Genomic DNA, 22,460 nt, shown 5'->3' on the forward strand with positions numbered 1-22,460 from the left:
AGAGGATTTCATTGAAGGATAGTTGGGTTTGTTGCCACGCACTGTTCCTGATTGATCTTACCTTGCTGTGGGATTGCACTGGATGAGAGCTAGTCCTTCTTATGCTTCCCACCCCTGTGTCCCACTATCTATATGACTCTGAACTGAAAAACTCACCCAACTCTCCAGGTCACTACTTTTCCTATGTCCTCCACATCTTGGGACCCTTGCCCCTCTGTCAGCAATCAAGACACTCCTGGTGCCGCTGCTGAGGACAAGAGCTGCTGGCCTCTAGTTGGCTGATGGTCTTGCTGGGGTCGGGGGCATTTCTGTCTACGGCTCTTGGTTCAGTGGGAAAGCCCTCCCATTGGCCTTACCACTGCCTGATTGGTATGTGCTTTGGTCAGCCTTCCCTGGAAAATCAGCATGAGTCTCTTGCAACTTCTCCAGCCAAAGGTAAGGCTCAAGAGGCCTCAACCAGGATCTATCCTATATTCCTGTTCACTCTTTCTTTTAACTCTTTGCTTCCTTTCTTCCACAGTCACTTCTACTTGGAATTTTGCCATGTAAAGATTATGCCTTTTTATTTTTTTTTCAAAAATTGGGTACTAAAATGACAATGGATGATTTTAAAAGCCAATGTTGGAAAGAGTGGCTGCAGTTTTGAAAGCAAGTAACCAGGTATTGCAGGCATCATATGATCAATTGTTTGAACAAGCAGTAATTGAAGTTGAATTGCAGACAATTTGGAGTCAAGAGGTGTAGTCCTGCAGCTTTTGGTGGCAACAAGTTGACTGGTCTATGGACTAGTAAGATATGGCAAAGTCACCATAGTGTAGAGGACCATAGGAATGCTCTCTCATTACAGAGAGATGATTGGTAGTGAGTTCAATCTGAGGGTCACTATGCCTCAAGCAAAGGTTAAGGCTGAGAAAGCATAGTAGTGGGCATCAGTGACCAATAATCATTAACAGAGACCTTTTTACCTGACAACAAATATGTGCTTGTTTCTCAGGTAAATGAACAGCATTGGAGCTGGAAACACATTACAGAGAGAGAAAAGTGTTCAGTTGTCCCCAAGCTCTGTTCTCTCCAGTAAAACTTCATTGTAAACTTAAAGAAAATGGTTTATCTTTCTTGCAACAGTTCCTGCAGGCTATGACTTATAAATTAGAAGTCAGAGACTTTTAAAAGGGAACCAGCCACCTTATTTCTCTCACCATTCAGTGGAAGCAACCAGAGAAAGATGACTGAAGCAAAATGCTGATGAGAGTAGTCATAAGAACAATCTCAACAACAGAACCTGGAAACAAAGACAACTGATCTATCTTTCCAGTTTTCCTCTTTGCCCATAACCTATGTAACCCTGTCTCTTTGTTGATCTGTGTGTGTGTATGTGAAAGGAGGGTTTATAATTTCTTTACATTTCTTAAAACAGAAAGTGCTAGAGAAACCCAGCAGGTCCAGCAGCATCTGTGGAAAGAGAAAGAGTTCATGTTTCAAGTCTGATATGACTTTTCCAGAAGTTATTTTATAACTTCCAGAAAGAAGTTATAAAATAGTGTTTTTCGAATGTGCCCAGGGCCAGGACAGAAATGTTGGCCTGAGGGCAAGGTGATTTATTTAAATGGCTATCAATTGGAAGGTTGGGGTCATTCCTATAGGCACACTGGAAATGTTCTGCAAAGCGGTTCCCCAGTCTGTGTTGGTCTTGCTAATGTAAAACAGATTGCATTGTCAGCTAGTAATGTAGGAAACTAGATTGAAAGAAGTACAAGTAAAATGTTGCTTTATTTGGAAGGTATGCTTGGGGCTTTGGAAACTAAAGATGGAGGAGGTGTTCCAAGTGTTACACCTTCTGTAGTTGCTTGAAACAGTACTGTAGTGGTGTTAGTGGTGGTGATAGGGTTTGCATGGTGGGGATGAGGAGCTCTTTTCATTTCAAATTTCCAGCATCCACAATATTTTGCATTTACTTTATACCTATATTTTCTTCGTTCAAATTTAATCATTAAATTCATTGAGGGGTGTAGACATGTTTACTATTCAATCCTGTCAGTTGAGATGCTGTAGGATCCCTTTTATTGAATATAGAGAGAATGAAGTGATCTGGGAAATGTATAGAAAGCTGGTCTGAGTCATTAGGCTACAATGAATATGAGGCCACAATGTCATACAATCTTCCCTACTATCCTACTATTAGCCATCTCATGACTACAAGGTGACCTCAATGAATAACAAATACAATATGGTGATTGAGATGGCTAACTGATCAGCCATGTAAATGGCCAGGATCATTATACAGTTCATTCATTAATTTGGACTTGTAATTGCTAAAGATCCTCACCTCACCCTCTATCGACTACAACCCTGCCATAAAATGGCTCTTAATCAATTGTATTGGCTGTAGTATAGGGTGTTCCATGATTCATTTGAAATTGCTTTTTTTTGAAAGAAATAAGAGTTTCACCCTGAAACAGCAACTACATTTACATAAAGAATAAATATATATCTCATGTTCATACTTCTAGCATCAGGTATTTCTCTATCTAAATTACTACTATTCTTAATATATTCAAAGCAATCTGTATGATCTCTTCACAAATTTAAGTACAAGTATTAAAGTAAGCCATTCAGTCCTTGTAGCCTGTTCCATTCACTATCCAATCGGATTATGCCCAATCTGGACCTTAACTCCATTTATCTCCCTTAGTAATGTCCTAATTTAACAAAAATCGATCAATATCAGCTTTGAAGTCTTTTTTTTAACTTCCAGCCTCAACAACATTTTGGTGAATAGATTTCCTGATTTCCATGACTGTTCTACACCTAGCTCTAATTTTAAGGTTACCCCATTGCACTGTCTCCCCCCTCCACCCTCCCCCCCACCTCACCAGATGTCATTTGTCTTTATCTGTCATATCAGATCCTTGAATCAAATCCAACTCTTCGATCAAATCATCCTTTGAGCTTACATATTGAAGGAATAGCAGCTTAGTCTATAAAATTTATGTTCAGATTTTAATTGTTTTGCTATTATTCTGGTCAATTTGCACTATTTTCTCTTGAAAGTCATTTTATACTTTCTTGAGGTTCAGTGCTCAGAACCTAATGTAGTTACTTTTGATTTGGTCTAACGAGAGTTTTATATAAGTGTTACTTAAATTCCACAGGTTTATATACCAGCACCCTTGAGATGAGGGTCATTGAGATGAAGTTTTAATTTTGTATCCTTTTGCTTTCCAGAATTCCCTGACAGCAGCTGGTGTATTTCAGAAAGAGAAAGCTGATTAGCACCCGTCATAAACACAACCTGGCCATCAGTTTAATTAGACAGTGTAAACATGAGCAGCCTTTGCTCCAAATTATCTACATTTCCTTCCCACATTCACTACATTTATGAGTGTTGCCATATGATGCCATAGTGCCATAGTGCCAATGGGCCCTTCTGGTAATTTATCCAACTAATCATCCTGACAGCCTGTGGAGAAATAAAGCATAGCTTTTAAAGTAGAAAAGCCCAAACCCAGCTGATGGCTTAATCAGTTTGTTGTCTAATTCAGTTATATCATGCTTTATACGTACACCTCAACCCCATTTACATACCTTAACTCTATATGTCTTGATACTCCTATGCAAAAAAATGATTCTACTGCCCTAATTCAAATATCTTAGCAAGTTATGAGTTTGCATGTCAGCTTGATCCAATGGAGTACACATCGACATCCACACCAAGTGTTTCAGATTACCACATCTGCAAGAGGTGTCGCTGACTACACAAGCAGAGGGGGAAGTGGGTGAATATTGCAAAGCCTAAGTAAACCAGGTGTTACAGGAATCCTCCTGAATCAATCTTGCTTGCTAAACAATTTTCCATTTAAGCTGCCTTCTCAGAAGTGTGCAGTCAGAGTCAAATTGGTGGCAACACAGACGGCTCAGCTTCAGGGGGTAATGTAGGCATTTCTGCACTCTCAATGTGGTTCCAATTGGGGTTGTTGCCTTCCTGGTGCCAGGTAAAGTATGCTACAGAGCAGCAGGACATTTTTTTTGCAGAGAGTGGGTGGGGGAGATCACCCAGATGTTGTGGTCAACTCTTTCTAGTGCAGTAGTTTTTACTGACTTTGTGTCATAACTAACATGAGTACCATTCTTAGAGTAGTACAACAGACATTGCAGAACAGAATCTGCATCTACAATTCCACCTGGCCTCTGTAACACCCTGACGTCAGATATATAATGTCAACATGTGCTAAGTGGAGGCCTGGCAGCTATCCATTGAAATAATGATTGGAAAAACCATCATGTTTCTATTAAAGAGCTTTACTTCTATTGAAACCATACACCTAGTGTGTAGAGCATTATGTCAACTTGTGCTAATACTCCTTTGCTGGAAAGCCACATGACATGGAAGACAGAATGGCCAGTTGGCTAACAACAGGTCATATTGATGGGGATATCCTGTGGCACAAGGAGCAACAAACCAGATGAGTGGTATGAAACAACAGGTCAAATCTCCTATTCAGGATAAACTACTACACTGATTGAAGGTATAACATTTCATATCTCAGGTTGAAATTATTGTCTCCTTCTGGTCTTCTTTCTTTGCCTGTAGTTTTAAAGGGATGATGAGATACTGGTCTTAAACATGAATGCTGCTGTCTGTTACCAGAAGAAATGAGTAAGTTGCAGTTGAAGGGTTTTCACACTGGGCTGATGCAGAGTCAGTGTTGCTTCCTTTGGGTTAAGTATTGGGATTTTTCTATGAATGAGTTGGATTAGCGAATGGTGAGAAAATAAACGGCAACATTTCCAAAAAAAAAGTAGTGGTTAAGTTTTAAAAAATCATTCTCCCGATCACGAGGAGGATGTAAACCAGCATATGTGAGAACCAGATTAACAGCCCCAATCAAGGAGCTCAGATTCTTTGAAGTTGACCTCATTAAAATCATTGACCTTACAAATCCTCCTTACTAACAGCTAGGGACTAATACCAAAATTTGGAGAATGGTCTCACAGACTAGTCAAACAACATCTTGAAACTGTCATACTCACTGACTCGTACTTTACAGATAATATCCCAGACACCACCCTCACGATTCCTGGATATGTCCTATTGCACTGCAGGACAGACCCAGCAAAGGTGATGCAATTGTTGTATACAGTCATGAGGGAGTTTCCCTTGGAGTCCTCAACATTGATTTGGAACCCAATGAAATCTGATGGCTTTAGGTTAAACATGGAGGAAGCATGGAAAGTGGAAAAGATGCAAAATGTACACCACCAAGGATGGCTTGGCAGCAGCACTACTGATCAAGCTAATTGGTTCTAAAATCAACTTGGTAAAAACAACGACTGCAAATGCCGGAAACCAGATTCTGGATTAGTGGTGCTAGAAAAGCACAGCAGTTCAGACAGCATCCGAGGAGCAGTAAAATTGACGTTTCGGGCAAAAGCCCTTCATCAGGAATGAATCATCATTTTGCCCGAAACGTCGATTTTACTGCTCCTCGGATGCTGCCTGAACTGCTGTGCTTTTCTAGCACCACTAATCCAGAATCCATAATTGGTTCTAAAGGACATTGTTGCTACAGTGATTCTGCAGCAGATGGTGAGGGAACCAGCAAGAGGGAAAAACATACTTGACCTCATTCTTACCAATCTGCTGGCTGCAGATGCATCTATCCATGACAGCATCAGTAACATTGACCATCGCACTGTCCTTGTGGAGGCGAACTCCAACCTTCACATTGAGAACAGCCTCCGTTAGGTTGTATGGCACTAACACCATGATAAATGGGACAGGCTTTGAACAGATCTAGCAACTCAGGGCTGGGCATCCATCAGGCACTCTGGGCCATCAAAAGCAGCAGAACTGTATTCCAACACAATCCAAAACCTCACAGCCATTTGTCCACTTAACTATTACCATCATGCCAAGGGATCAGCTCTGGTTCAATGGAAAGTGCAGCAAGACATGCCAGTAGCACCATCAGACATATCTAAAAATGAGATGTCAACATGATGAATCTACCAAACAGGACTATTTACATATCAAACAACATAAACAGCAAGTAATAGACAAAGCTAAGTAATCCCACAACCAATGGATCAGATCTACGTTCTGCAGTCCTGCCACATCCAGGCCTGAATGGTGATGGACAATTAAATAACTCACTGGAGGAGGAGGCTCTACAAATATCCGTATCCTCAATGCTGAAAGACCCAAACACATCAGTGCAAAAGATAAGGCCAAATATTTACAGCAATTTTAAGCCAGAAGTGGATGTCCATCTCAGCTTCCTCCATCTGTCTCCAGCATTACAGATAACAATTTGATTCACTCCATGTGATATCAAGGAATAATTGGAGGCATTGGATAGTATGAGCCCAGACAACACCCGGCAATTGAACTGAAGACTTGCTGCTACCCCAGCCAAGATCTTCCAGTATAGTTACAACACTGGCAATTACCTGACAATGTGGGAAATTGCCACGATATATCTTGCACAGAAAAAACAGGACAAATGCAACCAGCCAATTACTGCCCCATCTGATATCCGTTGATTCCAGTTTTGTTCGGCTTCCTCGATGTTGAATGTGGCCGTGATGATAAAGGCTGTCACTCTCACCTCACCTTTAGAAATCAGCTTTGTCGATGTTTGAACCAAAGCTGTAATAAGATCAGGAGCTGAGTGGTCCTGGCAGAACCCAAATCAGCAAGTGGGAATAGCTTATAGGTCCTCTAACAATAGCTACACTTACAGACAGATTACAGCAAGAAGTAGTATTGTTTGCAAGGAAGAGGCTGGGATAATCAGGGGTGACTTTAATCTTCAGATTGATTGGCCAATTCAAACTGGCACAAGTTGCTTCACAGAATCACCGAATTGTTATGATGCACACGGGGGCCATTTGGCTCATCATGCTTGCATCAGCTCTCTGAGCATTTTGGCTTAGAGCCAATCTGCTGCCTTTTCCCCTTAACCCTGCAGATAAGTTCTATTTAAATCATCATTGAATGCCCTCTTGAGTACTTCAATTGAATCTGCCTCCTCCACACTTCTAGGTTTGCATTCCAGATCCTAGCTGCTCACTGTGAAAAGCTTTTATTTCCTCATCCCACATTTGTTTCTTTTGCAAATCACTTTAAATCTGTACCTTAAACATAAGGAGTGCTGGAGAAACTCAGCACGTCTGGCAGCATCAGTGGAGAGAGAAACAGAGTTAACAGCACCCACAAACGGAGCTTTATCAAGACATTATTTCAACTGCAGCACCCAAGAACTACAAAAAGTGGAAGAAAAACGGGTACCCAATAAACACACTGATTCCTCAGAAACAAACCCAAACAAGCAGACACAAGGTAACCAAAAACTATAATCACATTACTTTAATCCAAGACATATCAGAAATGACTCAGACCCCTTGGCACCATGGTAGCCCACAAACCTACCAACACACTTAAACAGCGACTAATGAACCTAAAGGATCCAACAGATACCACCAGCAAAACTAACAAGATACCTTGCAAGAAATGTAAAAAAAACTACAAGACTCACAGTTCAGAGGAAACAAATAAGCCATTCAACCAGCTGAACTCGGAATTACTTCATGGAAACAACTTCCTCGAGCGGAGCTTCTCCCCGGTGAAGGAGCTGAAAATGGCAGCTATCAAGAACTTCACAGTTAAAAAACTCTTGTGGAAGGTAAGCCTTTCCCTCTTAATTCCTGCCAATTGTAGTCCATCTCTGTTTCTAAAGCCAGGAATTCCTCATGTCCTTTTACCAGGCCTGTCAACCTTACTTTCCAAAACGTGTGAGAGACTCACAGGGCCCTTTAGTAGAGGACACTTAAGATTGTGAAGACTTTTGAAAATGGGATTAAAGAGAAACGTTTCTAGTGGTAAAAGGAAAGGTTGCCAGAGGACACAGAGTTGACAAAAGATAGCACAAAGACCCTACTTTTGTGCAACAGTTTACAGACAGAGCATCATGGTGGGTCTAGCCAAGGATTCCAATACAGGGTTGGGTCCTCAAGCTCACAGCCATGAAATGGACTAAGTGGACCTTGTCGTAAATTCTCTGTTTCAGTATTCTTTTCTTTTAGATTAATGTGAAAGGACTTTTATTTTAAATATTTTATTACTTTATTTTTTCTAATTTATTACTGTAATTTTGCGCTTTTGAAAGTTTGTAATGCTGGACGTTTTATTCCTTTATTTTTCTAATTATTTTTTCCTAAGCACTTGTACACTAGAATCTGTAGCTAGGCACCTCTGAACCTAAGATGGCTCCGTAAATGGCGATTTGTGAACTTTTCATTGTACTCACATGAGTACGTGCAACAATAAAGCTAACTCAATTCAATTCAGCGGTGGCCAAAGACTGGACGCCATTACAACCTTTCCTGCGTCCATTTTTAATTGGGTAAACATGAAGAGAAAAGTATAATAATTTGGCTTGGTGCTGCATTGGCACAGCATAGCTTCAGGCTAGTTATTGCCTTGGTCATTTTTATAACCCTCAAACTCAATGGACCCTGAGCTGAATTACCTACTGGCTGAATGAGCTGATCCAAATTCTGGAAACATGCAAAATCCTACACTGGCCTCAGTCCCCAGGGTGCCAGATTTGATCTGTGTAATCTGGAAGGCTCTGACAGAAGGGGTGGAGGAAAGGCTGTTTTCCCTTGAGCGTCTGAGGCTGAGGGGTGACCTTATAGGGGTTTACAAAATTATGAGGGGCATGGATAGGATAAATAGGCAAAGTCTTTTCCCTGGGGTCGGGGAGTCCAGAACTAGAGGGCATAGGTTTAAGGTGAGAGGGAGAAGATATAAAGGAGACCTAAGGGGCAACTTTTTCACACAGAGGGTGGTACGTGTATGGAATGAGCTGCCAGAAGAAGTGGTGGAAGCTGGTACAATTGCAACACTTAAGAGGCATTTGGATGGGTATATAAATAGGAGGGGTTTGAAGGGATATGGGCCGGGTGCTGGCAGGTGGGACTAGATTGGGTTGGGATATCTGGTCGGCATGGACGGGTTGGACCAAAGGGTCTGTTTCCATGCTGTACATCTCTATGACTCTATGACAAACCAGCAGGAACCTTGTTACCAGGATACATGAGCACCAACTGACCACCAAAAAACATGACCCACTATCACTAGTTTCTATATGTACAGACAAAGAAGGGCACCACTTTGACTTGGACAATAAACACATCCTAGGACAGGTGAAACAAAGACACGCACGAGAATTCTTAGAGGCATGGATTTCTAACTGGGACTCCATCAATAAACACATCAATTTAGACCCTATCTACCTTCCCTTGGAAATGACATCACCCACGTTAAGAAACCAACCTATAAATAGAGAGGCAGAACAAACCACCAGCACTCCACCAGAAACTCTCACTGATGATGTTACCTCGTATGGTGACAAAACGTCTGAAAACAAACCTTCAGGTTCAGTGAGCTAACTTAGATTCTTACCGGAGCTAACATTTCAAGTTCAGTACAGCTCTTCTCACAGAACTGAAAAAAAAATGAAGGAATGGAGGCTGAGAGAAGATAGCAAGAAATAAAAACGAGAATAAAATCTTCTGTGCAATGCTTCAGTCTTTGTCTTTCTGGATAGTAGTGATTGGAAAGTGTGATCTAAGGAGCTTTCGTGAATCTCTGTCATCAAACAATACTTTTGATAACACTGTTTTGTGAAAGGAAAATCATACCTAACAAATTGTTCGAGTTCACTGGCTATTTAAAAAGGCAGTGGATAAAAGGAAAGAAGTAGATGTAGTGTATTTGGATTTCCAAATAATATTTGATTAATCGCCACATAAAGGACTACTAAACAGGATCAGAGCTCATGATAATGTTGGTAGGATGTAGGGGTGATACATTAACAAGGAAAGACAATTGGCTAACTAACACAAAGCAGATTTATGATAAATGGCTAATTTTCAGGAATGTAAACTGCAACTAGCAGAGTGTCAAAGTGATTAATGATGGGACCTTAATTATTTTGATCCATATTAAAGACATTGATGAAATCACAAACTGCATTGTAGCCAAATTTGCTAATGAAACTAAAGATTGGTTTAGAGAACAGCTAGGGAATTCCTAGAGGCATGGCACTCATCCACTGATTCAATCAACAAGCACATCGACCTGGACCCAATATACCGGCCACTGCAGCGGACAGCTGGAACTGACAACCGGAAGCAGCAGATACAAATCACTATAAATGCCGGAGGAAACATCACAGAAGCGCTTCACAGGAGACTCCCAAGCACTGAGGATGTCACCTAGGCAGGGGACAAAACGTCTGCAACACAAATTCCCAGCTCGGCGAACAGAACCACAACATTGGAAGAAAAGGTATGAGGAGGATTTAAAGAATCTTCAAAGGGATATGAATAGTTTAAGTGAATGGGAAAACAATTGACAGAAAGCGTGTCATGTGCGAAAGTATAAAACAGCACACTTTGGCGGGAAGGTTAAAATAACAGAATATTATTTAAATGCAGAGAAATTGCAGAAGGCTGCAGTGCAGAGAGATCTAGATGTGCTTCTATATGACGGTACAGCAAGTACTTTGGAAGGCAAATGAAATGCTGAGTTTTACACAATATAGAAATAGCTAAGTCTTACAACTATTCTTTACTCAAGATTCTTTATCCCTAGGACACAGTGTTCATCTTAAGATGAAAAGTTAAGGAGGTAGGGTCAATACTCATTAGAGTTCAGAAGAATGAGAAACAATCTTGTTGAATTATATAAGATTCTGGGGGAACATGACTAGGATGCTTTAACCTGTAAGAGAAGCTAAAAACTAGGGAACACCATTTTAGAAAAACCCATTTAACACAGAGAATACTTAGACATGTAATGGTATGGTCCTGGGGAATGTTGCTGAACAAAGAGACCTTTGAGTGCAGGTTCATAGCTCCTTTAAAGTGGAGTTGCAAGTAGATAGGATAGTGAAGTAGGTGTTTGGTATGCTTTCCTTTTTTGGTCAGAGTATTGAGTAAAGGAGTTGGGAAGTCATGTTGCAGCTGTACAGGACATTGGTTTGGCCATTTTTGGAATATTGCGTGCAATTCTGGTCTCCTTCCTATCAGAAGGATGTTGTGAAACTTGAAAGGGTTCAGAAAAGATTTACAAGGATATTGCCAGAGTTGGAGGATTTGAGCTATAGGGAGAGGTTGAATAGGCTGGGGCTGTTTTTCCTGGAGCGTTGGAGGCTGAGGAGTGAGCATATAGAGATTTATAAAATCATGAGGAGCATGGAGAGGAAAAATAGACAAAGTCTTTTCCCTGGGGTGGGAGAGTCCAGAGCTAGAGGGCATGGGTTAGGGTGAGAGGAGAAAGATAAAGAAGAGACCTAAGGGGCAACCTTTTCACACAGAGGATGAATTGTGCGGCCAGAGGAAGTGATGGAGGCTAGTATAATTGCAACATTTAAAAGGCATCTGGATGGATATATGAATAGGAAGGGTTTGGAGGGATATGGGCGGGGTGCTAGCAGGTGAGACTAGATTGGATTGGGATAGCTGGTCAGCATGGATAGATTGGACCAAAGGGTCTGTTTCCGTGCTGTACATCTCGATGACTCTATGAGGAGGAATTCACTCTTGAATTCTCTTTCACAAACGATAGCAGAAGTTGGGTCATTGAATACATTCAAGGCTGAGTTAAATAGATTTTTGATTGACAGTGGAGTCAACAAACGCGCAGCCGTCCAATCCCTCTGCTCCAATCCCAACTTCACCATTAAGCCAACAGATAAAGGGGGCACAGTGGTAGTCTGGCGCACTGACCTCTATACCGCTGAAGGCAAACACCAACTCGAGGACACCTCTTCCTACTGCCCCCTCGACCATGATCCTACCCCCCATCACCAAACCATCATCTCGCAGACCATACAGAATCTCATCACCTCAGGAGATCTCCCACCCACAGCTTCCAACCTCATAGTCTGGGAACCCTGCACAGCTCGGTTCTACCTCCTTCCCAAGATCCACAAGCCTGACCACCCTGGCTGACCCATTGTCTCAGCATGCTCCTGCCCCACTGAATTCATCTCTACCTACCTCGACACTGTCCTATCCCCCCTAGTCGAGGAACTCCCCACATATGTTCGAAACACCAGCCATGCCCTCCACCTCCTCCAAGACTTCCGTTTCCCCGGCCCCCAACGCCTCATCTTCACCATGGATACTCAATCCCTCTACATCTCTATCCGCCATGACCAGGGCCTCCAAGCCCTCCGTTTTTTCCTCTCCAGACGTCCCCAACAGTACCCTTTCACCGACACTCTCATTTGTTTGGCCGAACTGGTCTTCACCCTTAACAATTTCTCCTTTGAATCCTCCTACTTCCTCCAGACCAAAGGGGTAGCCATGGGCACATGTATGGGCCCCAGCTATGCCTGTCTCTTTGTTGGCTACGTAGAACAGTTGATCTTCCGTAATTACACCGGCACCACTCCCCACCTCTTCCTCCGCTACATTGATGACTGCATTGGCGCCACCTCGTGCTCCCGTGAGGAGGTTGAGCAATTCATCAACTTCACCAACACATTCCACCCTGACCTTAAATTTACCTGGACCATCTCTGACACCTCCCTCCCTTTCCTGGACCTCTCCATCTCCATTAATGACAACCGACTTGACACTGACATTTTTTACAAACCCACCGACTCCCACAGCTACCTGGATTACACCTCTTCCCACCCTACCTCTTGCAAAAATGCCATCCCGTATTCCCAATTCCTCCGCCTCCGCCGTATCTGCTCCCAGGAGGACCAGTTCCACCATAGAACACACCAGATGGCCTCCTTCTTTAGAGACCGCAATTTCCCTTTCCACGTGGTTAAAGACGCCCTCCAACGCATCTTGTCCACATCCCGCACCTCCGCCCTCAGACCCCATGCCTCCAACCGTAACAAGGACAGAACGCCCCTGCTGCTCACCTTCCACCCTACAAACCTTCGCATAAACCAAATCATCTGCCGACATTTCCACCACCTCCAAAAAGACCCCATCACCAGGGATATATTTCCCTCCCCACCCCTTTCCGCCTTCCGCAAAGACCATTCCCTCCGTGACTATCTGGTCAGGTCCACGCCCCCCTACAACCCACCCTCCCACCCTGGCACTTTCCCCTGCCACTGCAGGAACTGTAAAACCTGTACCCACACCTCCTCCCTCACCTCTATCCAAGGCCCTAAAGGAGCCTTCCACATCCATCAAAGTTTTACCTGCACATCCACTAATATCATTTATTGTATCTGTTACTCCCAATGCTTCTCCTCTACATGGGGGAGACTGGGCGCCTCCTAGCAGAGTGCTTTAGGGAACATCTCCGGGATACCCGCACCAATCAACCACACCGCCCCGTGGCCCAACATTTCAACTCCCCCTCCCACTTTGCCGAGGACATGGAGGTCCTGGGCCTCCTTCACCGCCGCTCCCTCATCACCAGACGCCTGTAGGAAGAACGCCTCATCTTCCGTCTCGGAACACTTCAACCCCAGGGCATCAATGTGGACTTCACCAGTTTCCTCATTTCCCCTTCCCCCACCTCACCCTAGTTCCCTGCACTGTCCCCATGACTTGTCCGGACTTGTCCTACCTGCCTAGCTCCTTTTCCACCTATCCACTCCACCCTCTCCTCCCTGACCTATCACCTTCATCCCCTCCCCCACTCACCCATGAACTCTATGCTACTTTCCCCCGACCCCCACCCTCCTCTAGCTTATCTCTCCATGCTTCAGTCTCTCTGCCTTTATTCCTGATGAAGGGCTTTTGCCCGAAACGTTGATTTCGCTGCACTTTGGATGCTGCCTGAACTGCTGTGCTCTTCCAGCACCACTGATCCAGAATCTGGTTTCCAGCATCTGCAGTCATTGTTTTTACCTAATTGTGTGGGCCAGGCAGGAAAGTGGTGTCAAGGCCACAATCAATACAGCCACGATCTTATTGACGGGCAGAGCAAGCTTAAGGGGGGTACCAATAGTAGTCTACGGCAGCTTCTAATACTTACATTCTTAATAGTCAATAGTTAGGAATTAATGCAGGTAATTTTATCCCCATACTGTAGACTACATTCAACAACCAAGAAGTGGTTTGAGTCTTAATGTAATCACTGGCCCTAGAACATAGAACATAGAACAATACAGCACAGAACAGGCCCTTCGGCCCACAATGTTGTGCTGAACATTTGTCCTAGATGAAGCACCTATCCATGTACCTATCCAATTTCCACTTAAAGGTCACCAATGAGTCTGACTCTGCCACTCCCACAGGCAGCGCATTCTATGCCCCACACTCTCTGGGTAAAGAACCTACCCCTGACATCCCCCCTATACCTTCCACCCTTCACCTTAAATTTATGTTCCCTTGATACATTTGGCTCTGAGACATTATTAGAAAATATTGGATTTATAAAACATCTTGTTATATCATTAAAATATTTCAAACATGTTCACAGTAAAATAAAGCTATTCCATAATACCAATAGGGTGATGGTTGTAGAAAAGAATTTTAGAGAAACCATTTCACATTGAATGCAGTGTGTGAGGTCCTGAAGAATGCTGGTTAAATCAGATTTATATGCATCATTCTGTCTTATTGAAATTAAATTAAAGTTTTATTTCAAATTTAAATTATTTGAATAAAGTTTGTGCTCATTCAAATTTTAGTGTTGAAGAAAGTGAGCCTATTCCACTTTTGGCTCCCATTTCCCAAAGAAGGTATCACACAGATTCATTATCAGTAGGTTCTGAAAGAAAGGTGGACTCCTGGTATGGAGTACAATCTGTGCTTGTGCTTATGTGTGGTGTCTTCTAACATGGTGAGGCTGATGTAATCCAGCTCCCACATGGTTCTGGTAGACCACGAAACCTTTACCCCCTACAAAGGTCATACCGGAAGAATTTGCAAGTTGACAATCAATGTATTTGTCTACATTATCAATTAACATCTGTCCCAGAACAGCATTGAAGCCAGTGCATCTGATTCATAGGTAGAGATATCAACCACAGCATCATCATGTTTTGCACAGATTAACAGCAGTATGAAAACAAGGATACCTTTACCCCAATAGAATCTTAGCACTGACCTCAGAATGACATTTTCTGTGGCACCACTTGCTACATTTTCATTTTCTTTAACAACCGAATCTATGGTTTTCCTCACCAAAGCAATCAATATAATGTCGAAATGTGTGGCACTGGAAAAGTACAGCATTCAGGGAGCATCCGAGGAACAGGAGAATGGATGTTTAGGGCATATGCTGTTCATCAGGAAAGTGGGGTCAGTGAAAGGGGGCTGCGATAGAAATGGGAGAGTAGGGATGGGGGCAAAGTAGCGGGAAGGTGATGGGTAGATGCATGTAGGGACCTGCCCTCTGACCTATTACCATCACTTCTTACCTGCATCTACCTATCGCCTTCCCAGCTATCTTCCCCTCACACCCAGCCCCATCCCCATCCTCCCATTTATCTCTCAGCCACCTTCCTCTGCCACATTCCTATTGAAGGACTTATGCTCATAACATCGATTCTCCTGCTCTTCGGATCTGCCTGACTTGCTGTGCTTTTCCAGTGCCATACTTTTTGGCTCTGATCTTCAATATCTGCAGAATATCCAATTCTCTCAATCAATTTAATGCCCAAACAGTTTGGTGAAAAATGCCTATTTATGGGTTGGGATCCAAGGAATAGCCAGAGTAATTCCAGACTAGTCTGCCAAAACACGTCTGAGTACATTTTTGAAAAAGAAACAATTTAAATCATCATTGAGAAAGATATAGATTTATTAAGAGAGTCAGCATAGATTAGTTTAAAGGAGATCAGGTCAGAAGTTCTGATTAGGATCTGGAGCTCTATGCCAAGGCAGAAGCTGGGTGTCATGTCAGGCTGGGGGTTACATGGTCCAGTGAGGTCCGAATGACATGGGTCTCGAGTTGGTACGATGGAGTTGTTAGTGTAGCTGGGGAAGTCAGTAGTGAGTTGTGCGCCCTGCTTAATAGTTGTTGAAGAGGCATAGAAGTTTTTAATCCCCTAACACTTCCTGGATAACTCTGAAGCTTAAGTGAATCAGAGCGCATGAATTCTTCAACTTCAGGGGATGTTTTCAGAAGGTTCCTGATGTACAGTAATCGCCAATCAGGATTTCCACATGGTCACCATGTACAACTCCAATGTACCCTGCAGAAATAACTATTTAGCCATCAGAGTGTCAAGGTCATTGTATCTGACTGACTTGATTGAATTCCTTGAAGAGGTAATGGAGTGGGGCAAGGAGCGTAGATATTTAGTGAAAATCTATATGGACTTAGTAATGTTTTTGACAAGGTGCCAAAAAGCAAAAGGAAAGGCAATAGAACCCAAAGGTAAATGGCAAATTGGATCCAAAATTATTTCAGTGGCAGGAAACAAATGCTAATGACTGGAAGGCAGTACTCAAAGCAGGGCTCAGTACTGGATCCCTTGTTTTTTGGGATATGTATTGATGTTTTAGAATTAAATGTTGTACCCACAATTAAGAAGTTTGCAGATGATACAAAAACTGGATATGTGGCTGATAGTGAGGAAGAAACTTATGCACTACAGAAAGAGATTAAAGTGGCAAATGTTTTTAAATCTGGAGAAATGTAAGGTAATGCATTTTGAGAGAATAAACATGGCAAGAAAATACTCAATTAATGAAGGTTACTAAGAAGTCAGGAAAAATAGTGAGACCTTTGATGGTAATTGCACAGATTCCTGAAGGTAACTGAATAGATGGATAGGTTTATAAGATGGCACATGGAATACTTTCCTTTCATTAGCTCAGCATAAAGTTAAGAGCAAGGAAATTATGCACAAACCATATAAAATACTAACATAAAATACATCTCAATGATTCTTTCAGCTGTATACCAGACTCCTACTCACAGCAGACTGCAGAAACAGTTGAGAAAAGTCAGCTCCATATCAACATGAGGAGCAATTAGGATTCATGATTTTGAGATGTCTAAAAATATTGTACAGCCAATGTAGTATTTTTTGAAATGGGAAGTGGACAGGTACAATTGCCCCTCAGTATCAAATGAATAGGGAAAGATGGAGAGCAGTCAGAAAGAAAGAATGCCCAGATACTACTCCTGTGAAACCAGGCAGTTGGAACTGGTTGGCAAAATAAATTGTGCTCCTAAGTACATGAAAGCATAAAAAATAAACAGTGCCTCTGGAATGCTACAGACAACAGATTGACTTATTTCCCGCAAGACCAGTCATTACTACATTCTTAAAGTAGGAACATCCCAAACATAAGCATCAATCCTACATATTTTTCATCATCAATAAATGATACATCTTTAATGTCTTCTGATGCAGAATCCCACTGTGACTCCAATTTGCAATTGCAAGCATGGTTGTTAATAAAATTACTTCTCAAGAATAATAAAGGAGGAGGTTAAAATGATGGTGCAATTTTCCCTGACAAACATTACTGGAAGATGAATTTATTCCACCAACAATTAAATAACAGTTATCCTGCCGAAAACAATGGAATGATTTAGAAAAGATAATTACCATTATAAATCTGTTCAATTTAAGATGACCAGTTAAGCATTCTCCAAAGCACTTCACTCCCTGTATTACATAATTCAGTCTCAATCTAGAAATTTGTTCACAATCTCAGTAGACAAAGTATGAAAGTGAGCACTTATATGCAGTTCGAGCCATACACTCCAATTCCCCAATTTTATATTTACCAGTCCAATGCATGATCCTTGGAGAAAAGAAAATGAACACAAAGCTGATATAGTATATACAACTTTAAAATAAAAATGTCTCAAGATCAGTGACAAGATGAGTACATATTTACATTCTAGATGAATAGAAAAGTAACAGAGACAGCATTCAGTTAATCCCCTCAAAAAGGAGCTGGATATGTATCTGACTGGGAAGAACCTATCACTGTGGTGTAGTGACATCATCAAATATCCCATGTATTCTTGAGCCAACCATAGTAATAAGAGAGGTGGGGAGACATAAGGGCCACGGGATTCAATAGCACCATGCATGTTTTTGGTAGCAATCTGGCTTTTATGCAAGAATGTTAATATTCGTGTTACATCATCTCCACACATTCTATTGATGTCACAGAGTTGTGGGTGGAGACAACCTTAACTTTAGCTTCTGGAAAGAGCCGATGTTTTTGTACCAGCTCCCTAAGGTTCTAATAATTATGTCTGACCAAACATAGTTGTATTTATTGCTATTATGCAATAAAACTTCTTATTTAAGAGCAGTGCCTCATGTGTAGTTATTCTATGGTGGTATATCCTTAATCACTAATTACGAGGTAGGCCTAAGAAAAAGCAAAGACAAAGGAGGGTTGGTGCCAGAAAAATTACCTCAAACAACCCCTGACTGAATGCTGTCTTTCAGGAAGTGTGACTAAATCCATAGGTTGGAAAGATTTCACATCTATGATAGGCCAAAAGTGTTTCTGAATCATGATCCACATTTTCTCAATTTTGATGTGCAATTCTAATTCATAGGGATATCAGGTCATATCTGAAAATGTGTTGCTGGTTAAAGCACAGCAGGTTAGGCAGCATCCAAGGAATAGGAAATTCGACATTTCGGGCATAAGCCCTTCATCAGGAATGAGGAGAGTGTGCCAAGCAGGCTAAGATAAAAGGTAGGGAGGAGGGACTTGGGGGAGGGGCGATGGAGATGTGATAGTTGGAAGGAGGTCAAGGTGAGGGTGATAGACCGGAGTGGGGTGGGGGCGGAGAGGTCAGGAAGAAGATTGCAGGTTAGGAGGGCGGTGCTGAGTTGAGGGAACCGACTGAGACAAGGTGGGGGGAGGGGAAATGAGGAAACTGGAGAATTCTGAGTTCATTCCTTGTGGTTGGAGGGTTCCCAGGCGGAAGATGAGGCGCTCCTCCTCCAGCCGTCGTGTTGTTATGTTCTGTCGGTGGAGGAGTCCAAGGACCTGCATGTCCTCGGTGGAGTGGGAGGGAGAGTTAAAGTGTTGAGCCACGGGGTGGTTGGGTTGGTTGGTCCGGGCGTCCCAGAGGTGTTCTCTGAAGCGTTCCGCAAATAAGCGGCCTGTCTCCCCAATATAGAGGAGGCCACATCGGGTGCAGCGAATGCAATAGATGATGTGTGTGGAGGTACAGGTGAACTTGTGGCGGATATGGAATGATCCCTTGGGGCCTTGGAGGGAAGTGAGTGAGGAGGTGTGGGCGCAAGTTTTACATTTCCTGCGGTTGCAGAGGAAGGTGCCGGGAGTGGAGGTTGGGTTGGTGGGGGGTGTGGACCTGACGAGGGAGTCACGAAGGGAGTGGTCTTTGCGGAACGCTGATAGGGGAGGGGAGGGAAATATATCCCTGGTGGTGGGGTCCGTTTGGAGGTGGCGGAAATGACGGCGGATGATACGTTGTATACGGAGGTTGGTGGGGTGGTAGGTGAGAACCAGTGGGGTTCTGTCTTGGTGGCGGTTGGAGGAGGTGAGAACCAGTGGGGTTCTGTCTTGGTGGCGGTTGGAGGAGGTGAGAACCAGTGGGGTTCTGTCTTGGTGGCGGTTGGAGGAGGTGAGAACATATGTATATCATTTGGTTCTTTGACCTTGTTCTGCAATTCAATTACATCTTTGTAACAAGGTCATCCAGGTGGACCCCATAGAATATGAGTTCCTTAATTGGGGCTATTAATCTGGTCCAGTCAGGGAACCCTAGCTGACAGATAAGACCAAGAGTGTCAAACATCCAGTTCACTATGAAAGCTGGCTCTGGGGGAGCTAGATTAGTGTCAAGGAATTTCCACATATAAATAAAAGGTGACTTGGTGTCGGGATACCGACCTCTGTGGATTTACTTCAATCATGGCTGATAAGTATATCAAAACTGTATGTGCAACAAAGCAGAACCTCACCAAGTGGTGGGTTTAATTCTGCCATCCTCCAGGAATCTATAGAGCCTGCTGATGGAGCCCACAAGGGAGTAGGTTATTCTGAACTTAGTTCTATGTAATGAGCCAGACTTTATAAAAGATCTTAAAGTAGGGGAACACATAGGGCGCAGCGATCATAATGTAGTAGAGTTCAGTCTGCAGTTTGAAAGAGAGAAGGCAAATCAGATGTAATGGTGTTACAGTTAAATAAAAGTAATTACAGGGGCATGAGAGAGGAACTGACGAAAATTGATTGGAAGCAGAGTTTAATGAGGAAGACAGTAGAGCAACAATGGCAGGAGTTTCTGGGTGTGATTGCTGAAAGAAATAACTGAAGAACTTAATAAGTACTTTATGTCAGCCTTCACAATGGAAGACCTGAGTAATATCCCAACAATTAAGGACAGAGTTGAGTATGGTAGCCATTACAAAAGAGAAATTGCTAGAAAAGCTAAAGGGTCTAAAAATCGATAAATCTCCTGGCCCCGATGGGCTACACCCTAGAGTTCTGAGAGAGGTGGCTGAGGAAATAGCGGAGGCACTGACTGTGAGTTTCCAAAAATCACTGGAGTCAGAGAAAATCCCAGATGATTTGAAAATTGCTGTTGTACCCCCCCCTCCCCTTGTTCAGGAAAGGATCAAGATAATAGATGGAAAATTATAGGCCAATTAGCCTAACCTTGGTAGTAGGTATAATTCTAGAATCCATTGTTAAGGATGAGATTTCTAAATTCTTGAAAGTGCAGGATCAGATTAGAACAAGTCAGCAAGGATTTAATAAGGGGAGGTCATGCTTGACAAACCTGTTAGAATTCTTTGAAGAGATAACAAGTAGGTTAAACCAGGGAGACCCAGTGGATGTTATCTATCTAGACTTCCAAAAAGCCTTTGATAAGGTGCCTCATGGGAGGCTGCTGAGTAAGGTGAGGGCCCATGGTGTTCGAGGTGAGCTACTGGCATGGATTGGGGATGGGCTGTCTGACAGAAGGCAGAGAGTTGGGATAAAAGGTTCTTTTTCTGAATGGCAGCTGGTGACAAGTGGGGTCCTGCTGGGTTTAGTGTTGGGGTAGCAGCTATTCACTTTATATATTAATAATCTGGGTGGAGGCACTGGGGGCAATCTGGCGAAGTTTGCCGATGGTATGAAGTTAGGTGGACAGGCAGGTAGTACTGAGAAGATGGGGAGGCTGCAGAAAGATTTAGACAGTTTAGGAGCATGGTCCAGGAAATGGCTGATGAAATTCAACATGAGCAAGTTCGAGGTCTTGCACTTTGGCATGGGCTATTTTTTAAATGGTAAGAAAATTCATAAAGCCAAAGTACAAAGGGATCTGGGAGTGCAAGTTCAGGATTCTCTTAAGGTTGATTTGCAGGTTGAGTCCGTGATTGAGAAAGCAAATGTAATGTTGTCATTTATCTCGAGGGTTGGAATATAAAAGCAGAGCGACGTGCTTCTGAGACTTTATAAAGATCTAGTTAGGCCTCATTTAGAATACTGTGTCCAATTTTGGGCCCCGCACCTCAGGAAGGACATACTGGCACTGGAGTGTGTCCAGCAGAGATTCACACAGATGATCCCTGGAATGGTAGGCCTAACATACGATGAATGGCTGAGGATCCTGGGATTGTATTCATTAGAGTTTAGAAGGTTATGTGGAGAACTAATAGAAATTTACAAGATAATGCATGGCTTAGAAAGGGTGGACATTGGGAAGTTTTTTCCATTAAGTGGGGAGACTGGGATCTGTGGCACAGCCTTAAAATTAGAGGGGGGGGGCGGGGCAATTCAGAACGGAAATGAGGAGACATTTCATCAGCCAGAGAGTAATGGGCCTGTGGAATTCATTGTCACGGAGCGCAGTGGAGGCAGGGGCATTGGGTATTTTCAAGGCAGAGATTGATAAATTATTCATCTCACAAGGAATTAAGGGCTACGGGGAGAGTGCAGATAAATGGAATTGAAATGCTCATCAGCCATGATTAAATGGCGGAATGGATTCGATGGGCCGAATAGCCTTGCTTCCATTCCTCTGCCTTATGGTCTTGTGGATGACAGATTCCTGTCTGGAAGAGGAGGTAGTTTAAGGCATGCTACCAATTAATTGCAGGTTGCATTTATGTGATTAACATTGTTGCCGAGACATTGAAGTGGACCTAAAGGTTAGGTCTTCCTCTTCCAAGATCCTAACCTGTTCTTCCCACAATTTCATTTGACATTATCATAATGAGTGCTGATTTGTATTTTTATACACTTCTCAGAATTAGCTCTTTCAAACACTTTCACCCCTATATTCAAACTTCATCTATCACCTTGATGTCATTACTGTTAAAAGCTTACCTATAAAGTAAGCCAACCCAAGGTTGTAGAATGTTTACTTTCTTCAACCAACTGTATAATCGAGTAGGCTCCCATTAAAGGTTTCTGATGATAACCTTGGAATTAATTTTTCACTTCATTGGCTCCGTGATTTCTTTTGTTGAGTTTCATGAAGCTTTCCTCTCCTTGAGACACAGCATGTTTTCTTG

The sequence above is a fragment of the Hemiscyllium ocellatum genome, chromosome 20, assembly GCF_020745735.1.
Source record: "Hemiscyllium ocellatum isolate sHemOce1 chromosome 20, sHemOce1.pat.X.cur, whole genome shotgun sequence".
Lineage (NCBI taxonomy): Eukaryota > Metazoa > Chordata > Chondrichthyes > Orectolobiformes > Hemiscylliidae > Hemiscyllium > Hemiscyllium ocellatum.